The sequence below is a fragment of the Euprymna scolopes genome, chromosome 16 (genome assembly GCF_053919585.1).
Source record: "Euprymna scolopes isolate OS-2025 chromosome 16, ASM5391958v1, whole genome shotgun sequence".
Taxonomy (NCBI): domain Eukaryota; kingdom Metazoa; phylum Mollusca; class Cephalopoda; order Sepiida; family Sepiolidae; genus Euprymna; species Euprymna scolopes.
This window is the reverse complement of record NC_136497.1, coordinates 10,199,466-10,220,483: the sequence shown is the minus strand read 5'-3', so window position 1 is coordinate 10,220,483 and position 21,018 is coordinate 10,199,466.

Sequence of the window (21,018 nt, the reverse complement as noted above, 5' to 3'; positions counted from 1 at the left end):
ATTGTATCTTAATTGCTTCTGTATTTATTCCTCCTTATCTAAAATCCTTACTGCATAATAAATATGTAGGATTTTAGTATGAAAACATGGAATGGTTTTAGTTATGAAATGATACTAATTAAGTTAGTTTGCTTAAGCTATTTTGAATTGTCTTTACCACAACCCTACTGTAACTCATTGCCATATTTTGATACCATTAATCATCAATACTCCGATGCTGTCCTCTCGACTATCTTATGATACAAATCAATAGTAAAACACCCAAATACATTTTACCATAATTATACACATACGCCTGTAAAGATAGTAGTAGCAGTAGTCTAAGTAGTAGTAGCAGCAGCAGCAGTAGTAGTAGTAGTAGCTAATGTTAATAGTAATAATATTGTAGGCAGACACATTAAAGGTACAATGATTTGTAAAATATAAGTACTGCTTCCACTAGTACATAAACTTATTTGGCACATAAAACAATTGATAATGACTACGGTGTTGGGTTGAGCTACCCTATTTCGGGTTTAGATAGATGCGTCCAGTGACAATGAAGAGACTTACAACAAACTGTTGTCGAAGTCAATTATCAATAGTGATAATCATAGCCACCGTATCAGACGTAGACGTTTTCATGCATATACAACTGTGTTGTCTTAATTATTTTCCAACCCCAAACGGAAGCAACAAAGACAACAAAAATAATAATCTATTTTTCACATATGTTTTATAAGTTTGTAATAATTTGTGGTCAATATTTACATATATAAAACTAGCTTTTTATAATGTATTTAAAAGTGAATAAATGTTTAAGCTAAACTGAAATAATTAAATAAAAGCAAAGAAACAAGGAAAAGATGAGAAATTATGTTTTATTTTCAAAAAATTCGACGAAATTATTATTTTAATCATTAAAAGATTATCTTTACCATATTGCATCTCTAAAAACTAAAAATATAGAATTGGTTTACGATAACTCGATAGCATTAAACTAAGAATAGTTTTAAAAGATTAAAAAAAAAAAATTACGCTAAGTAAATTTTACAGAAATTCTATAGCTACTCCGTAACTTTTATTTTGATAGTTTATTCCTCCGAGAAAAAAGATTAGTTTTTGTAACTCTATTAAATAACAAAGAAACAATATTTTATAGTCAATGTTTTTACACAACGAATTTTTCCAGTTTTTATCATTTGCATCATTTTATATTTATGGTTGTTCTGAGTTTTTTTTCCATAGATATTGTTGAATTTGTAAATAATTATATTTATACTAATATTTGTAATGGTCTTATATTACTAATTTTAATATATATATTTATATCAAAACATATATGGTCTCTCTCTCTCTTTATCCCCCTCTCTCTCTCTCTCTCCACACACACACACACACACACACACACACACACACACACACATATATATATATATATATATATATATATATATATATATATATATATATATATGATTGACTCTCCCGTCGCATTCGACGTATGAGGTTCAGACAACCCATATTTCTAAAACTCATTTATGCTTTTGCCTCTGATGACTTTTTAGTCCAGCAAGGGACTTGCAGACAAGGCCAAAAATAGAACATGAATGTGGATTTAATGCTGCAGATATTTGTTCGGCTGGTAGTCGTTTTGCTCTTACTCTGTTTTCTTTCAGTTGCCTTAAGCTTTCAGATTGAAACCTCTGGAGACCTTCAAAACACCTTCATCTCCATCCTTTTCGGTCATTCACCTCATCTTTAAGACTCCTGTATGGTATGTTAACTGCAGACAAGTAATCTTCAACTTGTCCTTGTACCTAAACCAAGGACGTCCGACAATTCTTTTACCACCCTCAAATTGACTGTACATAGCAATTTTTGGAATTCTGTCATCGGGCATCCTCAATACATGACCAGCCCACCGAAATTGCGATTGAATAAGGAATAATTCAATGCCAGATATTTTGCATTTTGTGAATAATTCGGCATTTGATACCTTGTCGCGGAGGCTAAGACCACATATGGAGCGTAGACAGATTTTGTGGAAAACGTCGAGCTGATTAATGTAATGTATGTCAGGTCATGCCATATGCTACTGGTACCATGTAACCCAGTACTACCTGCCACATGGTCGGGTCACCGGCGACTAAACTGGTTCCCCCACCAGACTTGTTTGGTGAGGAGGGCGGCTAGTCTCCCTGAAGGATTAAAAACAAGATATATATATATATATATATATATATATATATATATATATATATATATATATATATATATATGTATTCAATAGAATAAATAAGTTATCCGGAACCAAGGGTACTATAATATACACACAGATTATTCGAATAGCCTTTTGACTATTAAATATCGAAAACCTTTTTATTTTTTCTGTTTTTTTCCAACACTTTTCAATGTGATTGTGTCCGTATGACTCAATTTATTTTTTGTACAATATGCAGGGTGGAACAATAATATTGTCGCCCAAATAAACAATACTACAGTTTTATTTTAAAACTTTTATTTCAAAAATCAATTTAGGTTGCTTGATTATGTAATAGAGCTGGCAATAATCCCCTCGATACGGGTCCCAAACTGGGGGCATGCCTTTCCCACAAAGGTCAGCGCGAGCTCGGTAAGTATTAGGCGTTTTTTTGCGATCAGGCCTGCTTTGGTGATGTGGGAGGTCACGTTGGTGATGTTTTCGTCATATTACTAAAGTGAGGTAGTCCAGCAGGTTAAGTTCGGCACCGAGTCCTGCTGCCAAACTCAGAGTCTACCAACGGCTACCTGATTGCATCAGTGGATCACCACACTCTTCAGCACATCAATGTCTACTTAGGTGTTTACTTTCAAGCCGACTTCGAAGATGTGAAGTGGCTTGATGTGGACTTCACTTGAAACCACACCAAAGGCCATAACTGTGGCCCAAACCTTTGTTTTAATCGCCCTGGGCACGCCCCTGTAACTCGTGGCAATCTCACAATGAATTTGGAAGGCGCTTGAAATGATCCTGTTGTTATTACTTTAATCGAGAGAGAGAGAGAGAGAGAGGGAGAGAGAGAGCATGAGTTATATAGCGTTGCATCTCCGATCTCGCTCGTTAAACATTCTGTCACTTTAAGACATGATTGATGCTGCTATCCCTCTTAGCATTTGTACACAACTGTCAAACTAATAAATGGTCCATAGGCATCACCACTTATCAAGGCCAGGAGGCCACTCGAGTATAAGGGTTAAAGAGTGTACAGTAGAAATTGGACAATATAGTAATCATTAGTAATGGAAATTCGGTAAGTTTGTTAACTTATATGGAACGGCAACAAGGACAAAACGTTATTTTTTTCAAAAGGGAATGGAATCTCCAGAAAAAAAAACTCGAATAAAGCTAGAACCCCATCTTCCAACGTAGACCCCTATAACCAGGTCTCCTTCTCCAACATCAGGGGTCTACGTTCCAACCTTCCAGAGGTTGAAACCCAATTACAGGAGACGAAACCAAACATATTATTTATAAGCAAAACTGGAATAGGGCCGACCATTTACCTAGATGAGTTCATAATTAACCAATACTCTAACTTAACAGCTTTATCTGACCCTCAAGATCGCCATGGGCATGAAATATTTTCCTACATTCAAGATGCCTTCCAGTGTGGCAGGGATATCTCTAGAGGAGATATTAATTTACTCTATATGTGCTTCCGGGTTGCATTTGCTAACACCACTGCATTTATATTTGCCCTCTATAGGCCCCACAACAGCGGAGTTACTATTTTAAAGCATATCTTAGAAAATAGACCACATCCTGTCTACACATCCCTCGGCTAACATCCACATCTTCGGTGATTCAACGTCTATAACGTGGAATGGCTGACCTATTCAAATAAGACCGACGATGAGGGGAGGTTTTGTTATGATTTTGCCATTGCTTATGACCTCACTCAGATTGTTCGCGAACCCACCCGTGTGCCCGATACACCCGGTCAATATGCAAGCCTCCTAGATGTTTTTCTCTCAACTTCCCCTGAGCTATATGTTCATGTTCCGTTCATTCTCCTCTAGGATCCTCCGACCACTCACTCATATCAGTTAAAAACGAAATGTAAGATGTCCCCAGACGTACCCCTCCACCGTACTGTATACCGATAGTCTATGGCTGACTGAGATAGCTTCCGTACATTTATATCTGATTTACCTCTGCACTCCATGTTTAAAACGGATGTGTCCTCTATAGTATCAGATCTGACAGAATGGTTAATTGTAGGCATAGACCGAGTCATACAATCTAAAAACTTACAAAAATACCCAAACAGCCAGCCATGGTTCTCCCCAGAATGTGCTGCTGCTATCGCTCACAGAAATCACGTTTTCCATAGCTACCAACGTAATACATGCACTGAGACTAAAGCTGCTTTCAGGACTGCCAGCAACCACTGTAAAAGAGTAATAAAAATGCAAGAGAGCTATATGCCCAGTCTGTTAAATCCAAGGTAGCTGATCAGCGGCTTGTTTCCCACCAGTTTTTGCAAATAACAAATAGGATCCTGGACGGAAGTGTGCGTTTTATCCCAAATATTATCAATGGACCAGAGGTCATCTCGTCAGCATCCGACAAGGCCAAACTATTTGCAAAGAACTTTGCCGCTAATTCTACCCTATGCGACGAAGGCCATCAACTGCCCATATTTCCTCCTATAACATAGAACACGCTAGGTAATATAGAAATATCCGTGCATGAGGTCGCCAAGCTAATAAAGAACCTTGATTCCAGTAAAGCAACTGGCCCTTACGGCATCCCAATTATAGTGTTAAAAAAGCTTCAACCATCCCAATTATAGTGTTAAAAAAGCTTCAACCAGAACTTGCTCCCATACTTACGAAACTGTTTAAGCGCTGCCTTAAGGAGAAATGCTTTCCGACTCCCTGGAAAACCTCATCAGTTTGCCCCGTATTTAAGAATTCAGGTGATAAGTCATCTCCCTCTCAGTACAGACCAATAAGTCTCCTGTGTGTTTGAGTAAGTTGCTGGAATCCATATTAAATAGAGAAATATTCAACCACCTCAGCAGAAACAACCTTCTTAGTGACATACAATATGGTTTCCCTTCTGAAAGATCTACCGTAGATGTGCTAACGGTTATATTTCACAGGATTAGTGAATCTCTCGGCAAAGGCTTCCTTTCTAGGACAATTTGTCCTGTACATATCAAAGGCCTTCGACAAGGTATGCCATAAGGGTCTACTTCACAAGATTTCCAGCTACGGTATAACTGGAAGTGTTTTCTCAATCATATAATCATATCTATCCGATAGGCTCATAAAAGTAGTGGTCGATGGACAAAAATCAGAGGGCTGTAGTATTAATGCTGGTGTCCCTCAAGGATCAATCCTGGGCCCAACTCTCTTCCTGATCTACATCAATGACCTCCCTAAACACATACTTAAATCATTCGTTGACATCTACGCTGAGGACACGACCATCTACGGCAACACATCAAAAGCTTTAAATGACCAAGTTCTCTCTGATTCTCTCTCCTTTGATCTCGAGCGCGTGGTTCAGTGGGGGAAGAGGTGGCTGGTTACCTTTAATGCATCTAAAACCAAACTCCTATCCTTACATCATCAACGTTCTGATCCCCATCTGGCATCAATTGGGATGGATGGCTCTCGTCTGGGAGAAGCCCCGTGTTTTGACAAGCTTCTGGGTTTGACCTTTACTCCTGATCTGAAATAGAACACTTCCATCAAGTCTGTTGCCTATGTCGCTGGAAAGATGGTGAGATCCTTCTACCGCTCCAGAAGATATCTCACTACTGATGCAATTATCTGTCTATATAAAAGCCAAGTACGTCCAAGGATGGAATATTTTTGCCATATCTGGGCAGGAGCTGCTAAAATCAGCATATCCTGCCTTGACAGAGTACAAAATAGACTTCGTGGCTTAGTGGGGGATGCCCTTTTCTCTACCCTGCAACCTCTCTCCCACAGAAGGGACGTTGCGAGCCTATCCTTGTTTTATCGTTATTTCCATGGCAGTTGCTCGTCTGAACTCCAATTTCGGCCCCTCCTCGCCAATCTTTCACGAAAAACACCCGTCTTGCTGAATCCACTGTGAAAAATTTCCCCCACTCTTTATCTGTGTCTAAATCAAAACGTGGATTCCATGAACAAAGCTTCTTTCTTAGAACTGCACGCCTGTGGAACTCTGTTCCGTCTGCTTGTTTACCACCTGACTACAACCTGGATGTCTTCAAGTCCAACGTTAACAAATTCCTAATGAACCACTCCCTTAAGTAAACAATTCATCAAATCTCGACACTAACGTACTGTACTTGCAATAACAATTTCGAGTGGCTTCCGGGCCTTGATAAGCGGTGACTACCATGTACAAAAAAAAAAAAGAATCATGTCGTCTTTTCTAGGGCGACAATGTTATCGTTCCACCACATATATATATATATATATATATATATATATATATATATATATATATATATATATATGTGTGTGTGTGTGTGTGTGTGTGTGTGTGTGTGTGTGTGTGTGTGTGTAATACCTACTTTAATGCGGTATTTTCTTAGTTGCAAATCTACTGAAATTCCGATCTTAATCAAACAGTTCTAAATAAAAAAAAAACAATTATATGCTGTATTTTCTTTACTATCATTTAATTTATTTTTAATTTAGAGAAACATTGTATAAAAGACTGGCTATTTCAAATTTGGTTTCATTTCAGAAAATATGACCTGGGGCGATTCTTCTTTAAATGCATAACAGCAGAACCATGTATGCACATATGTAAACAATAATATTCGTAGAAATAAACAAACAATATATATATATATATATATATATATATATATATATATGTATATATATATGTATAACTACTTCATTTACGCACATAAAATTATTATACTAAAGTATAAATTATGCGTAAACTTTAAGTACTTACTTCAAAAGTGCTGAATACGTTCGTAGAGCTAGTTAGTAAGTTATAAAATATATATGGCGATTAAGCTATATATATATATATATATATATATATATATATATATATATATATATAAATGTATATTGATAAATTGACTTTTATTTTAGAGTGGAGGATAAGTTCTATACAATGGCTTCATGTTATCCGCTAAAGATCAGAATGTTATCGAAGTAAGTTTTGTCAGAAGGTACCTATATATTTTTTTAATTCAATTTTCACCCCAAACAAGGCACAGTGCAACTTTGAAGCAGGGGGCTACTATTAGGGACTTAATTAGCAGGGTCATTATGAAGGGAGATGAGTAGAAAGATGTTTGTAAACATTACACTTAAACTTCTGCATATCATTGCAGTTGGGAAAGCAGAATCCCGCAAGGGAGTTCCAAAGACCCGCAGTTTAGGGGAAGAAACTACTGGAGTAAAAGGCTTTCTGGCACCTAGGGATCTCTACTGTAAAGGGATGAGACTTTTTATGCCTTAGATATAAAATGATTACAAAAAACAAAAGCCGCCAGAAGACAAAAATAGTCAAAGAGCAAAACCATTTAAACCAACAAAAAAAACAGCAAAAGAAATATGTAACATTTTTAGTTTAGTTTGCAGTATCTTTCCATTTTAAAAATGGCCTCGTTATCAAATTGATCATCAGAATATTTCTATACTATCTTCCTTATTATTGTGAACTAATTGGTGTTACGATAACAAAAACGCCATAGCGGCGTATCTAATTTGGGAGGACAGAAAATTAACTCACTATGGAGTAAATGAACCCCATCATTTTTAGCGATAAAAATGTTTCTCGGTTTACTCTCATAAAATTGTAAAGTTTATGTCTCAGATATTGATTGACGTACTCATCGAGGGAATAAAATAAGGAGATTCTTAGATCGATAATTTCTTATAAAAAAAGAAATAAGTTTTCAATAAAATTAGTGCTTAAAATATAGAAAAAAATATTAACTAGTTTAATGGAAGGCAATAAAAATTGATCAAATCATATATTCATTATTTGATATTATTTGACATGTGTCAAACAATATCATGCAAGTGCTATCTATTTATGGCAATAAACATACGTGTGAGATAAACTAATAAATTGCGTAGATTTGATTTCAACCTTTTCTTTATTTTACACTATATCCACCCTTTTTTCACTTTTTATTCCAAACGTAATAGCTACATTATATATTTTTATAAAATGATTAATTCAGTGTTTATTGCATCTTTAACCATAGGTTACAACTATTCAGTATGGCATCAGTGACTAAATAGACTCCTTACATACTATAGCAATTTAACGACCTGTCGATTTCATGGTTGCATTAGTAATGGACGAATAGTCATAAATTAATCACTTTGTTTATGACGGAAATAGAATAACGTTTAAATGTTCTTAACAAAATAGTGATGGATTGAATATTTATATATACCTAAATGTAAGTTTAGATAATATATCGTGCACGCTGAATTGTAAGATATTCCGAAATTATACTGATATTATGAAATGATATCAATGTAAAAATATGAACATTGAAGATTATTAAATTTAAGAATATAAGATAAGAAATGAACGGAGAGAGAGAGAGAGAGAGAGAGAGACAAGGAAATAAAAAATGAAAAGAATTAGAAAAAGAAAATAAGTTAACGTGAATAAGAAACTTGATGGAATTTGGTTCTAAACAAAATAAAGATTTAACTCTGAAATTCATTAAATAATAATATTCAAAAAGATGTGTCGCTATCATTTAATTTGGGTAAGAGAAAAATTAGTCTCTATAATGATTGGAGTTTTCATTTTATTCTAAATCTAAATACTTTAGTATTGTTTATATTTGTTCTCATGAAGAGTGTCCGTTTTGAAGTACTGCATTTCCTTACATTACAAAGCGCTTCGTTGGTTTTACTCATGTCTCATGAGGATAACAGTAAATAAATAAAACACATAAGTACTAAGAAAATCAAATAAACTATAGTAATATATTGTTGTTGTCATTCTGTTAATAGAGACGCCCTGATATTATTGTATCTCTTTTGTTAAAACTGTAAAAGTATTATAGCAGGGACTCCCGGCGTAGCAAGCGTGTAAAATGTGCATAAATATGATATTTTTATTCATACAGATTTCGTATATGTTATTAGAGAATAAATTTCCTATCGATTTCTGTATATTATTATAGTTGCAAAAATTTTAAATATATCCATATGAATTGGGTGCACCAGTTGAAGAGAACTTCATAGAAGCAAACACGATTCTGAATTGAAATGGTCAATAGTAGATAGGGGGTGTAAGTATAGGCTTGGGAAATCAAAAATGCAATCTCTGTTTATTGGAAGCCTTCTACATAGTCAATTGTAAAGAGGAAATTTAAATAAAAGGCTGGATGCTATACAGGGATGTCTTCACAGGAATAGATTTTTGCTATCACGTCTTAAATGTAACTGAGATAAAAAAAAAGAAGGAAAAACCTTCTGGGAACAATAAAGGTTCTTACTTGCAGAGCCAAAGTTTGCACAGCCTTAAATAGCTAAGAATGATGTAAGTTAGTCATAATGAATGATTCAAATCTAGCAAGAAAATCTAGATCCGAACATAGAACTAAGGACTATTACTAGATAAGAAATTTAGATTTATAATAAGGATTTACAAGTATTAGCAATACTGTCTCGAAACTGGTAAAACTTTTAAGTCATATTGATAGCAACGTTGTTGATAACATTTCCAGATTAATAAAACAGCTTAACAAATAATTAGCAAAAAAAAAACAAAAAAACGAAAGGAGAGAGAAAAGGGAGGAAAAAAGAAAAAAGAAAAGAAAAAGAGAAGAAAGGGGAAAATTAGTAATTAATGACTGGAAATTAATTGATACTGTTTTTGGACCAGTAAAATTTGAAAGATTATAACTTTTAGATATTTATTTATAACCGTTTTAATAAAAAAAAACAAGCTTAACTCCCACTTTCATTGAAGTAAAATGTACATGGAGCTAAAGATTAGTTTTACTATTAGAATACTTATTAATGGGGTATGTATTCCTATCGAATAAGCATTTTAGAACTAAATTCCTGAAGCATTATTTTGTATTGAAGCCATGTATTACCTCCGCAAAGTAATTTTTTTTTCAAACGCAGATTAATTTGTGGTAATAAAATTTGTATCATGGTTAATACATGCTTTTTAAACTTATATTTTGCATGAAGTAGCCTAGTTCTAATTGGATCCGTTGAATTAATAAATAAATCATAAATGAATATCAGGAATTTACCAAAATGCATACACCGAACGACCCTGGTTATTTTCCCTTTATCGTAAGGAATAATTATTAGAAGGATTTCTAAACTATCTTATAACTTCAATTAAATTTTAAAATTCCGGACTTACAGAATTATCTCCCTTCTACTTCTAAACCACCCGATAATCATAAATCTTAACAGGAGAGGGCGAATAAAAAATATATATATAATAAAAAAAATTAAAAAGATAAAAATAATAAATAGATCGAGATCTTTAATTTTAAATGAAGAATGAAAATGAATTAAATATAAAGTAATGTTTAGACTTTATTTCCTTATTGAATAAGTTTTAAACTTAAACATGTCCTAAATCGCATAAATAAGCATACAGATAATTCTGTAAATAAACAGAGCAAATCCCCGCTACGAAACTTACATGGTTTCGTAACGATTTAACTAAGGTAGTTAATCTGGTTTATAAAATAATAAAATTAAAAATTAAAGTAAGAAAAATGTTTTAAATTAAAAAATAAATATTGTTCAAACATAAGTTTAATTAAATAAAGAAATATAGCAATCTAATTTAAGAAATCGATAAATGGTATTAAGAAAACATATTTAATAGGCATAGGTAACATCGTTTCATATTTAGTTTGAAATTCGTTTTTTTAAATATAGATACGAAAGTAAGTAGATATATACATCTTTAAAAACTACTTTGCAAAGATGCGACAGAGGTGTTCCCGCTTGTCCTCTTTTTTCATAAAGAAAATGTTTCTTTTTCTTAATGTTTGATTGTTAAATTGTTTTTATTTAATACAACGGAAGAAAGGCTGTACTTGTGAAAATTTTCAAACGACATATTGTTTGAATTTGTCTAAATGGTCTTGAACCAATTGTAACTTACAAATAAATACACTTTTTGTTGCTATCAACCCATTTCTTGAAGTCTTGGTTTTGTTAAAACAGTATATATATATATATATATATATATATATATATATATATATATATATATTGGATGATTTTATTCATAAATAAATAAGCATTACGAAAAATCAAGTTGCATAAATTCTTTAAAAATTAAGGACTTAGTATAAAGATCGATCCTAAAAAAATAGTAAATTTCTTAGACGTAACCTTAAATCTCGAAAACTCTACTTTTGAATCCTATCATAAACCACACAAATCTGTACTATATGTCCATAAGGAATCAAACTACCCTAAGTCAATATTGAAATCAATAGTCCCCAATCTCTCCTTAAGGATTTCTAAACTATCTTCTAACAAATCTATATTTAACAAAAACATAAAATATTACAATGAGGCCCTTAAAAACTCAGGATACAAATAACAAATCAAATACCTAAATAAAAATGATAGAAACTAAAAAACTCAGGATACAAATAACAAAGCAAATACCTAAATAAAAACGATAAAAGCACAAACTGCATTGAAAATTATAATAATTGTAATAAACCTATTAAAAAACATAATAACCTATAATATGGCCATCTTATCCCGCATACGAATGGCAAAAAATAACCAAAATACAAAACTAAATTAAAACGCAAGCATTAGCCACTAACACAAATAAACCACACTCTAAAATCCGTAAGCGTAAAAACAGACATAGGGAAATCCCATGGGTCAACCCTCCATATTATAAAAATCTTGAGACAAAACTTAGCCAGGGGTTTAATAAAAATATTAGATACAAACTTTAAGGCCCCTCATAGATACAATAAAATAAGAACACGGTCAAAGTGTCTTACTCAACTATGCCAAAACTACATAAAAAATAATTAGTTCTAACAATAAAAAATAATAAGATACAAAATGCAAATATATAAACTATACCAGGCTGTAACTATAAAAGAAAAAATAAATGTCCTGTACAAGGTACCTCAAGATAAAAAATATGATTTATAGCAGTGTCAGAAACCCAAAATACAAATTATGTTAATAGCAGCCATATAAATCCCTTTTCATAATCTAACTCTTCCACACTATTATTCAATAACAACACCCCCATTAACCAATCTACCAATCAAATACAACCAAACCAATTACATGCCAATCCCACTCTTAATCTAACCGACAAAAATATATTAAACAAAATGTAATCTACTTCGGTTCCACATCTGGATTTATCAAGCATAGAATTTCAACACATAAGCACGATTTTAAAAACCCTTCCTTGAGACACCAAACTGTTGTATCTAAACATATATGGCGACTCAATGATAGAAATATTCCCTTCAATTTAAAATGGGAAATAATAGGATCTTATAAAGCATTTAATTTATGCCGGGGGACACATTCTGTGAACTTTGTAGATATGAAGCCCTTCAGGTTTTAAAATATAATAAAAAATAAAACCATTCTCTTGAATTAAAAAGATGAAATATTTTTCCGGATGCATTCATAAACGTTGGTTTATATTCGACAAATTTAATCCACCATTAATCATAAAATTATCATATGACGATCTTAAAATTTATAATTATTATTGTTTTTAATATTATTATTATTAGTATTATTATTATTATTGTTATTATTATTATTATTATTATTATTATTTTTATTATTATTATTATTATTATTGTTATTATTATTATTATTATTATTATTATTATTCGATATTTTACCATTATCTTCTATTTTATTTAATTTTATTATCTATTTTACTTTGAATTTATGTTACTATTTTATTAGTGTAACTTCTATAAATATTACCATTACTAATTTAAAAAAAACAACATTTTTTATTCAATCACTTCCAATAAGATTTATTTATTATAGAAAAGATACAATTAATAAATAATTTGTAGTTATTTCCCTTTAACAGTTGAAACCTTTATTTTTCTATTTGAATAAAATTATCTCCCCTTGTAATTAAAATATTTCAGCTGATTTTAAATTTAACGTCATTAACGTCAAGATTAAAAGTAACTATTTTCCTTTATATTTTAAATATTTTCCAGATACATCTGCCTTACTTAAAAATGCTAGGTTAATTTTTGGTGTCTTTAGAAGAAAAGCCCTGCCCAATATTTTTTCTGATGACGAGACTTTGTTTAAAAAAAAAATAACTATATGATTAAATTATTGTCCGGGGGTAAATGTTTATCACAATAAAGCCATCGTTTCTGAAACGATCGTACAATTTATTGTGTTTGTTCTTCCTTATGAACCCGATTTTTTTATTTTTTATTTTAATTATAAATTATCACTCGCCTTACATAATACTAAAATAGCTCTAGGATATATATATATATATATATATATATATATATATATATATATATATATATATATATGCATATCGAGCTTATTATATATCTACATTACAACGAGCACTGTTTTCATTTCTTTTCATTTAATTGTATTAATGAATGTACTAATACATTGAAATATACTCTGCTCTTTAGACCCTTTTCTTATCCTCTAAGTTTATATATGCATATATATATATATATATACATATACATATACATACATACATATATATATATATATATATATATATATATATATATATATATATATATACTCGCGTGGTCGACCGGTTTATCACGTCGTAAATATGTTTTAATATGATATATTAATTTGATTAGTTATCATTATAGAGTCGTGATTTCAAAAGTCATCATCATGGGTGTCATCACTAGAAATTAAAACCGAAAGCTAAATTGTAGCATCTAAATTTGGTGACGTTACCACTGTACTAAGGTAACAAGCATATCTACTGGAGAAATGTCAGCTAAGGTGAATGTACAAAATGTATCGTAATTTTATTAATTTTGACCGATTATTGGCTCTTTAAACACTACTGTAATCGACTAAAGACGCATAAAAGAACACGCCATAAAAAAATCCAATCTTTAGGGCTTTTAGTTTCGGTAGAGATAGAGTTTTAAAATATACAACAATTCTTGGTAAAATTGTTTATTACAAGAAATAAAGAAGGTCATAATAATTAAATGATAATCACTTGGAAGATAAATTATGTAAGTGTGACCTGCAAAATAACAGACGTTATCGTATTAATATATATATATAAATATATATATATATATATATATATATACATATAATATATTTGTAGTCATCGACATACAGTCCTGTTTCGTTGTATCACAACTCATCAGTGCCGCCAGACTCGCACCTCTTCCAAGCCTAGGATCGAACCTAGAACCGTCGTGTTGACAGTCGGCAGTTCTACCCCTCGACCACGGAAGCGATACCCGCAACTAATCTGGTCATTTAAATAAACAACCGTCCGCTACTTGTAAAGTGCTCAAACGCTTGTTAGTGAACCAAACCGCGAACTTCGCATTTTTCAGGCAAATTAAGTAGCGAGTGAGATTATTTACGACAGTGCTCAACCCAAAGAGGGGGGGACAATGTATGAAACTAATTATCACACAAAAATACCTCGAGAAAAAGAAGAAAATTTATGAAGACAATCATTCAAACAAAAACAAAATAGCCTCCGTTTAGGCTCATATTTGTGAAGTATCAACTGGCTCGTCTATTTGGCCAGGAGAATGAAAACGAAGTCATAGACATGCTAAAACATTCGACTGCTAAAGCATGGTATTTCAGTGAAACAAATAGTTGAATTAATTCCGAATCAGATATTGTTGCAATATAAATATAAAAGGCTAATTACAAGGAATAAAAAAACTGGATGTGCGGGGCTCAAATCAGATTAGTTCCACGGAAACACTTTTACTTAGGGATGTTGGCACCCTTAAGGCAGTTCATGGCGCAAGTATCTGATCGGTTCACGAAACAATTTTACCTACAAAGATATCGGGAATATGAAAGTAAACAATCTCATTTATACGGTTTGAACGGATGACGATCACCAGGAAAACAATGGATGCCACTGTTTATATAATTTTTATTTATATTGTAAAAAAAAAATGAAAATATGAAATCGAAATTATGAATTCCTCCTTAGACATGAGAGGTTCAAGTAAAATATAAGGGTATCTATTATTAATTCAATTAATCTTTGTCATAAAATATGAATTGGATTAATAATAGATACCCTCTAAACACGCGTATGATTTGTGTTTTGAATGAACATCCATTACATTTTCTGCGACTTGATAACACAGTTAAAGATGCTTTCTTCTAAATCATATGATATTATTTCTGCTTTAGGAGTCAGTCGGTCACATCTATTTCAAGGAATTCTAAGGGAAAGCCTGGATCTTTATTGATTTTCATTACGGTTTACAGGAAAAATCGAATTTAGAAAAAAAGAAAATCAATATCAAATTGAAATTCATAACAATTAATACAGATCAAAACCGAAGAATATGAACATGACCCGACCGATTAATGGATTCCTTTTTCCCGGGATTTTAATGCGTTTTTTTTTTCACGAACATAGTTACAAAAATGAATATGTGTTATGGTAAGAACAGCTTCGTAAAATATAGAACAAATTCTAAACTTCTATTTGAACTATTATTTTAATTTTTATATGCCAAAATATTTTCTTTGTTTTTTTAATTTAATTAATGTTCACAAATGAATGATTACTGTAGAACCATCGAAATACGCAGTACGATATATGAGCACTATAAGCTAAGTTAAGAGTGATGTTCGACATCGAAATTAGCATGTGACTGTTGTGCTTTTGATTGTATAAAATTGGGACACGATCGAAAGTGCGAATATCGTGTTGTTTATGTTTTGGATGCCGATTTGCGTATTAGAAAAGATGCAGAATTGCGGCAGAGATAGAGAGCGGATCAAGAAAAATCCTTAAAGCAAATTTTATGCTAAACCTGAGCGGATGTTTTGCAATGTATTTCAATTAGCTAGTCTTGTTGCTGGTATCCATAAAGCTGAGGTTGCTAATACTGGGTCGTGATAATGAGGACTAAAAATGTCGACATAAAACGTTCAATCCTAAGTTTATATGGAGTTTAATATGTTGAAATATGTTTTTTTCCAATTGTGTTTCACCTTTTCTTTTATTCAACCCTGTAATTTATGAAACTCAATATAATTGCAGATCATATAACAAATAAATAACAAAACGTACATTCCAAATTTCAAGATGTCATCGAGCTTTAAAAACATATTCTTTTAAATACACTGACATGCACAATTTTTGACAGCAACTGTGTCATAGCGCAAAACATTCATTTAATTTTATTCATTGATTGGTATAATTACATGAATGTTTTTTTCCGCTACGAGACTGGTGCTGTCAAGAATTGTGAAAGTCACCTTTATATATATATATATATATATATATATATATATATAATTATATATATATATATATAAAGGCGCTTAGAACAGTAGTCTAAAGAGCAGAGTGTATTTTAATGTGATAGTAAAATTATTAATTTAATTGAAATACAGGAAAAGAACAGTGCTCGTTGTAATTCAGATATATAATAAGCTCGATAGACAAATATCCTAGAGCTACTTTAATGTTTAGTAATGTGATTGATAATTTAAAATTCAAATTAGCATTAAAATTCTGTCTCATAAGAAGGAACAACAACGAAGTCAATAATTTACACGATCGTTTCGGAAACGATGTTTTTATTGTGATAGACATAAAGCCACGGACAATAATTTTGACATATAGATTTTTAAATAACGTCTCCTCATCAGCAAAAGATCATGACTCTTCATATCACTGGTCAAAAGTGCTTTTTAGCGACAAAAGCAAGTTGAAAAGGCTAGTCAGTGCTGGCAGGCAGTACATCCGTCGGGGGAAAGACGAAGAATTTAATTCTAGGTGCTCAGTTTCAACGGTGCAAGGTGGAGGTTCAGTTTTGGTGTGAGGCATTATGTCTACCAATGGTCCAGGGCCTATAGCTCGTTTGCAAGGTCAAATTGATTCGACCAAGAACATTAATATGTTGACTGAGCATATATATATATATATATATGTGTGTGTGGGTGGACTTTATATATATATATATATATATATTAAATATATTTATAGACATATACACACACATGTATATTCAAAATTTATCACAAACATATCAAACCTTTCGGCTGCACTCATAATTAATATTATTTATCTGAGGCTACTTTGTTTTAATGTACAACGCTTCGAGTATTCTCAGCCTATTTACATTTCTCTCACTCTGTAATACTCTTGTAGGGAAGGAATAATTTTGATGTATTTATATATATATATATATATATATATATACGCACACACACATATATACGCATATATATGTATATATATATATATATATATATATATATATATATATACTATAGAACTATATAAATTGTATATACTAATAACACACATATATATATACATATATATATATATATACACACAATTATATTTTATATTTACATAACACACTTTATACCTACAGAAACAAGTGTTTCATGCGTCTGCAATCATCAGTGTAGAGGATCACAATAAACAATATTTACTAAAGCGTTACTTCTGGGCCTCAAAACAATTGCTCCGGGAATGATGAGAATTAACAACTACAGTAGAACCCCGGAATACGGAATTAAAATTAGTAATAAAATACAAGACAGTATATAATACACATGTTTATAATCAAATACCGTACGGCGGGGCAAATACCGTAACCAGAGACCGGAAAAACATTGTATTCCACATCGAAAAACCCGTATCCTATATATGGCACACTCACATTGACACATCGGTGTTCACCACATCACCTATACTAAGCAACGAGTAGCTTGGCTGGCATAAGGCCTATTTTGGGAGGCTAAGCGCTGTATGTACCGTTCCTCGTAACAGAAATGTTGGTATCTGATGGCGCATTAATTCACTGGGAGAGATTCACCCCTAGTCCTCATTAGACATACATCTAGGGGAAGGAATAACTCTGATGTAAAAACCTGTGGTCTATTGTGGCAGTCATTTCCACTGACAACAGTAATACAACAAATCTGGTTGGTTCTACACAAATCCTCTGCAACTATTAAAAAATCATCTGTGTGAATTTCCGAACAAAAAAGTGAAGAACAAGTTATTAAAACTGGAAAAATTGGACAAGATATTCTAGTAAAAGATATAATAACTTCGTAACTAAATATTACAGTATTAAGCATTGGTTATATTATGGTATTACATTGAATTAAAAAAATCATAATGCTGCAATATTTTAAACTATACATTTATTATATTTCTTACTAGAATATCTTGTCATTTTCTTTTCCAGTTTTAACAACTAGTTCTTTACTTTTCCATGTTTAAGCTTAAAACTATTACTTTTCATGCTTGCATTTTTCCATTGTAATCCATGATTTTTCCAGGCTTCCAATAAATTCACTTGTTATTTATTTAATTTCAGTCTTATGTACGGCACTCGTCTGCTTTCAATAAAATCCCCCAATTATTCCCCTTTAATGCTTTCATTCTCTCTATTGCACTTGTTATTTATTTCTTCGCGACGGCAGTGAATTAGTAGCAACAGTAATCGCTGAAGCGACGTGGTTGCTATGGAAATCAGCCATAAAAAGGATCGGTCACACTTACATATTTTTACGATTTCGAACACCAGAAAATTCATCATAACTTTAGTTTTACTAAACAAAAATTGAAATTATTTTTTTTCACAATATAGCTGGTAAGGTGATTTATAAACTGTAATAATTGCTTAAAATTTGGTCGAAAAAAGAGTGAGCGATAAAACTTTAAATCAGTTCTAAACGACTAAAACGGCCACTTTACCATATTTTCAAACACTACCGTGTTTGAATGATATATAACATTTTCCTTGGTATAACCTATTAGACATTGAGCTCTGATTTAAGTGCAGCTTTGAATTATATTCTACAGATTAAAAAATATGTGGATATTGTTATTTGAAGAAAGCGTCTCGGAATTAGTTTCATCTACGTTAAACATTTTTAGTCACCGTTTTCTGTAACCAACGTTAAAATTAGGATACATTTAACATTAATTGTATTTGAAATATTTCAGAAAAATATAACTGACATCTTGACACTTCAAAAGCATGTGAACCTGATCTCATCCCGACTGTGGTATTAAAAAGTGCTCCGCCGAAATAGCGCCGGTTTTCTACAAACTTTACAATAAATGCCTTAATGAATCTAGCATTCCTGCCTGCTGGAAACTGTTTCTGTGGTACCAGTTTTCAAGAATTTTGGTGAAAGAACTGACCCAGTAAACTTCCGCTCCATTAGCCTCCTCCCACTTTTCGCCAAAATATTTGAGTCGATTATTAACAAAGCTCTAGTCCATCACCATACAGATGCTAAACTTCTGACTGACCAAGATTACGGATTTAGGCAAGCCCGTTCGACGGCAGACATCCTAGCTGTAATCTCTGAGTGTATATACCATTCACTTGACAAAACAGGGGAGGGTAGAGCGGTAGCTCATGATATATCTAAGGCTTTTGATAGGGTATGGCATGAAGGTCTTCCCAGCAAAATCAAATCATACGTTATCACTGGAAGAATACTTAACATAATTAAATCCTTCTTAGATAAGAGAAAACCCCAGGTTGTCATCGAGGGTCGTACATTCAAATAATATGATATAAATGCGGGAGTGCCTCAAGAGTCTATCCTTGGACCTCTATTATTTCTAATATTAATAAGTGACCTCCCTGACAAAATTGTCTGTAAGATGGCTATATATGCTGATGACACCACTCTCTATAACCGACACGACAGGAAAAAAATTAACAGATCTGCAGTGGAGTGGGGACAAAAATGGATGGTCACATTTAATGCTGCTAAGACTAAACTTGTTTCCTTCAATAACTACTAGAAACCTTCTCTACCAACAATAACAATGGCCAAATACTCTTTATCCGGAAGTACATCCTTTAAACTCCTCGGCCTAAGGTTCAAAGGGAACATGAGTTTGAAAAATTACATTGAGAGCATTGCCAGAACGCTGCGAAAAAGGTAGGTTCTCTCTACCCTGCTAGAAAGCTACTAACGCCCGAAAGTATCCTGCACCTCTATAAGGCCACCATTCTCCCATGTATGGAGTATTGTTGTCATATTTGAGCTGATACATCTACTACTAGTCTCTCACTCCTAGACAGGGTTCAAAAGAGTCGCCAATCTAATAGTCCTGAACTGTCATCTAAGCTTCAGCTTCTGTCTCATCGACGTAATGTAGCATCCCTCTGCCTGTTCTACAAGTATTTCAATGGTGAATGCTCTGACAAACTGCAATCACTTGTGGCCCCTCGACGTAAGTACTCTCGACAAACTCTGCAAGCAGCAAAACCACACCCCTTCACAGTTGAGATCCCTAAATGTAAGAGAGCCTTCTACTCCAGTAGTTTCTTCCCCAGAACCGTGGGCTTTGGAATTCCCTTCCGAATTCCTGCTTCCCCAACTGTATTGAAGTGTAACGTGAACCGGCATCTTGCTGTATTCAAGTGTAATGTGAATCGGCATCTTGCTGCCCAACTCCACACATAGTACCCCTGTAGCTTATGCCCCTGATATTAGGCCCCTACAGCAAAGTGGCAATTTGCCTTGTTTGGGGTGAAATTGCAAAAAAAAAAGAAAAAAATATCTCCAATCTGCTGTTTTTCACAATATCTTGTTTTCATTTTTATAGAAAGTACATATTCATCTCGACTAAATTTAGTTAAAACATTCTCTGGAATAATCCTAACGGTTCCATAGAGTTGAATTGGAAACCGACCAGAAACAACAGATCGTAATCTATGCGGATGGAGACACTGACATTCGGTGAATTAAAGCAAGATGACAACTTCGAGCCTCAAAAGACTCCATTACCAGATGATATCGGACACCCGATCAAATAAT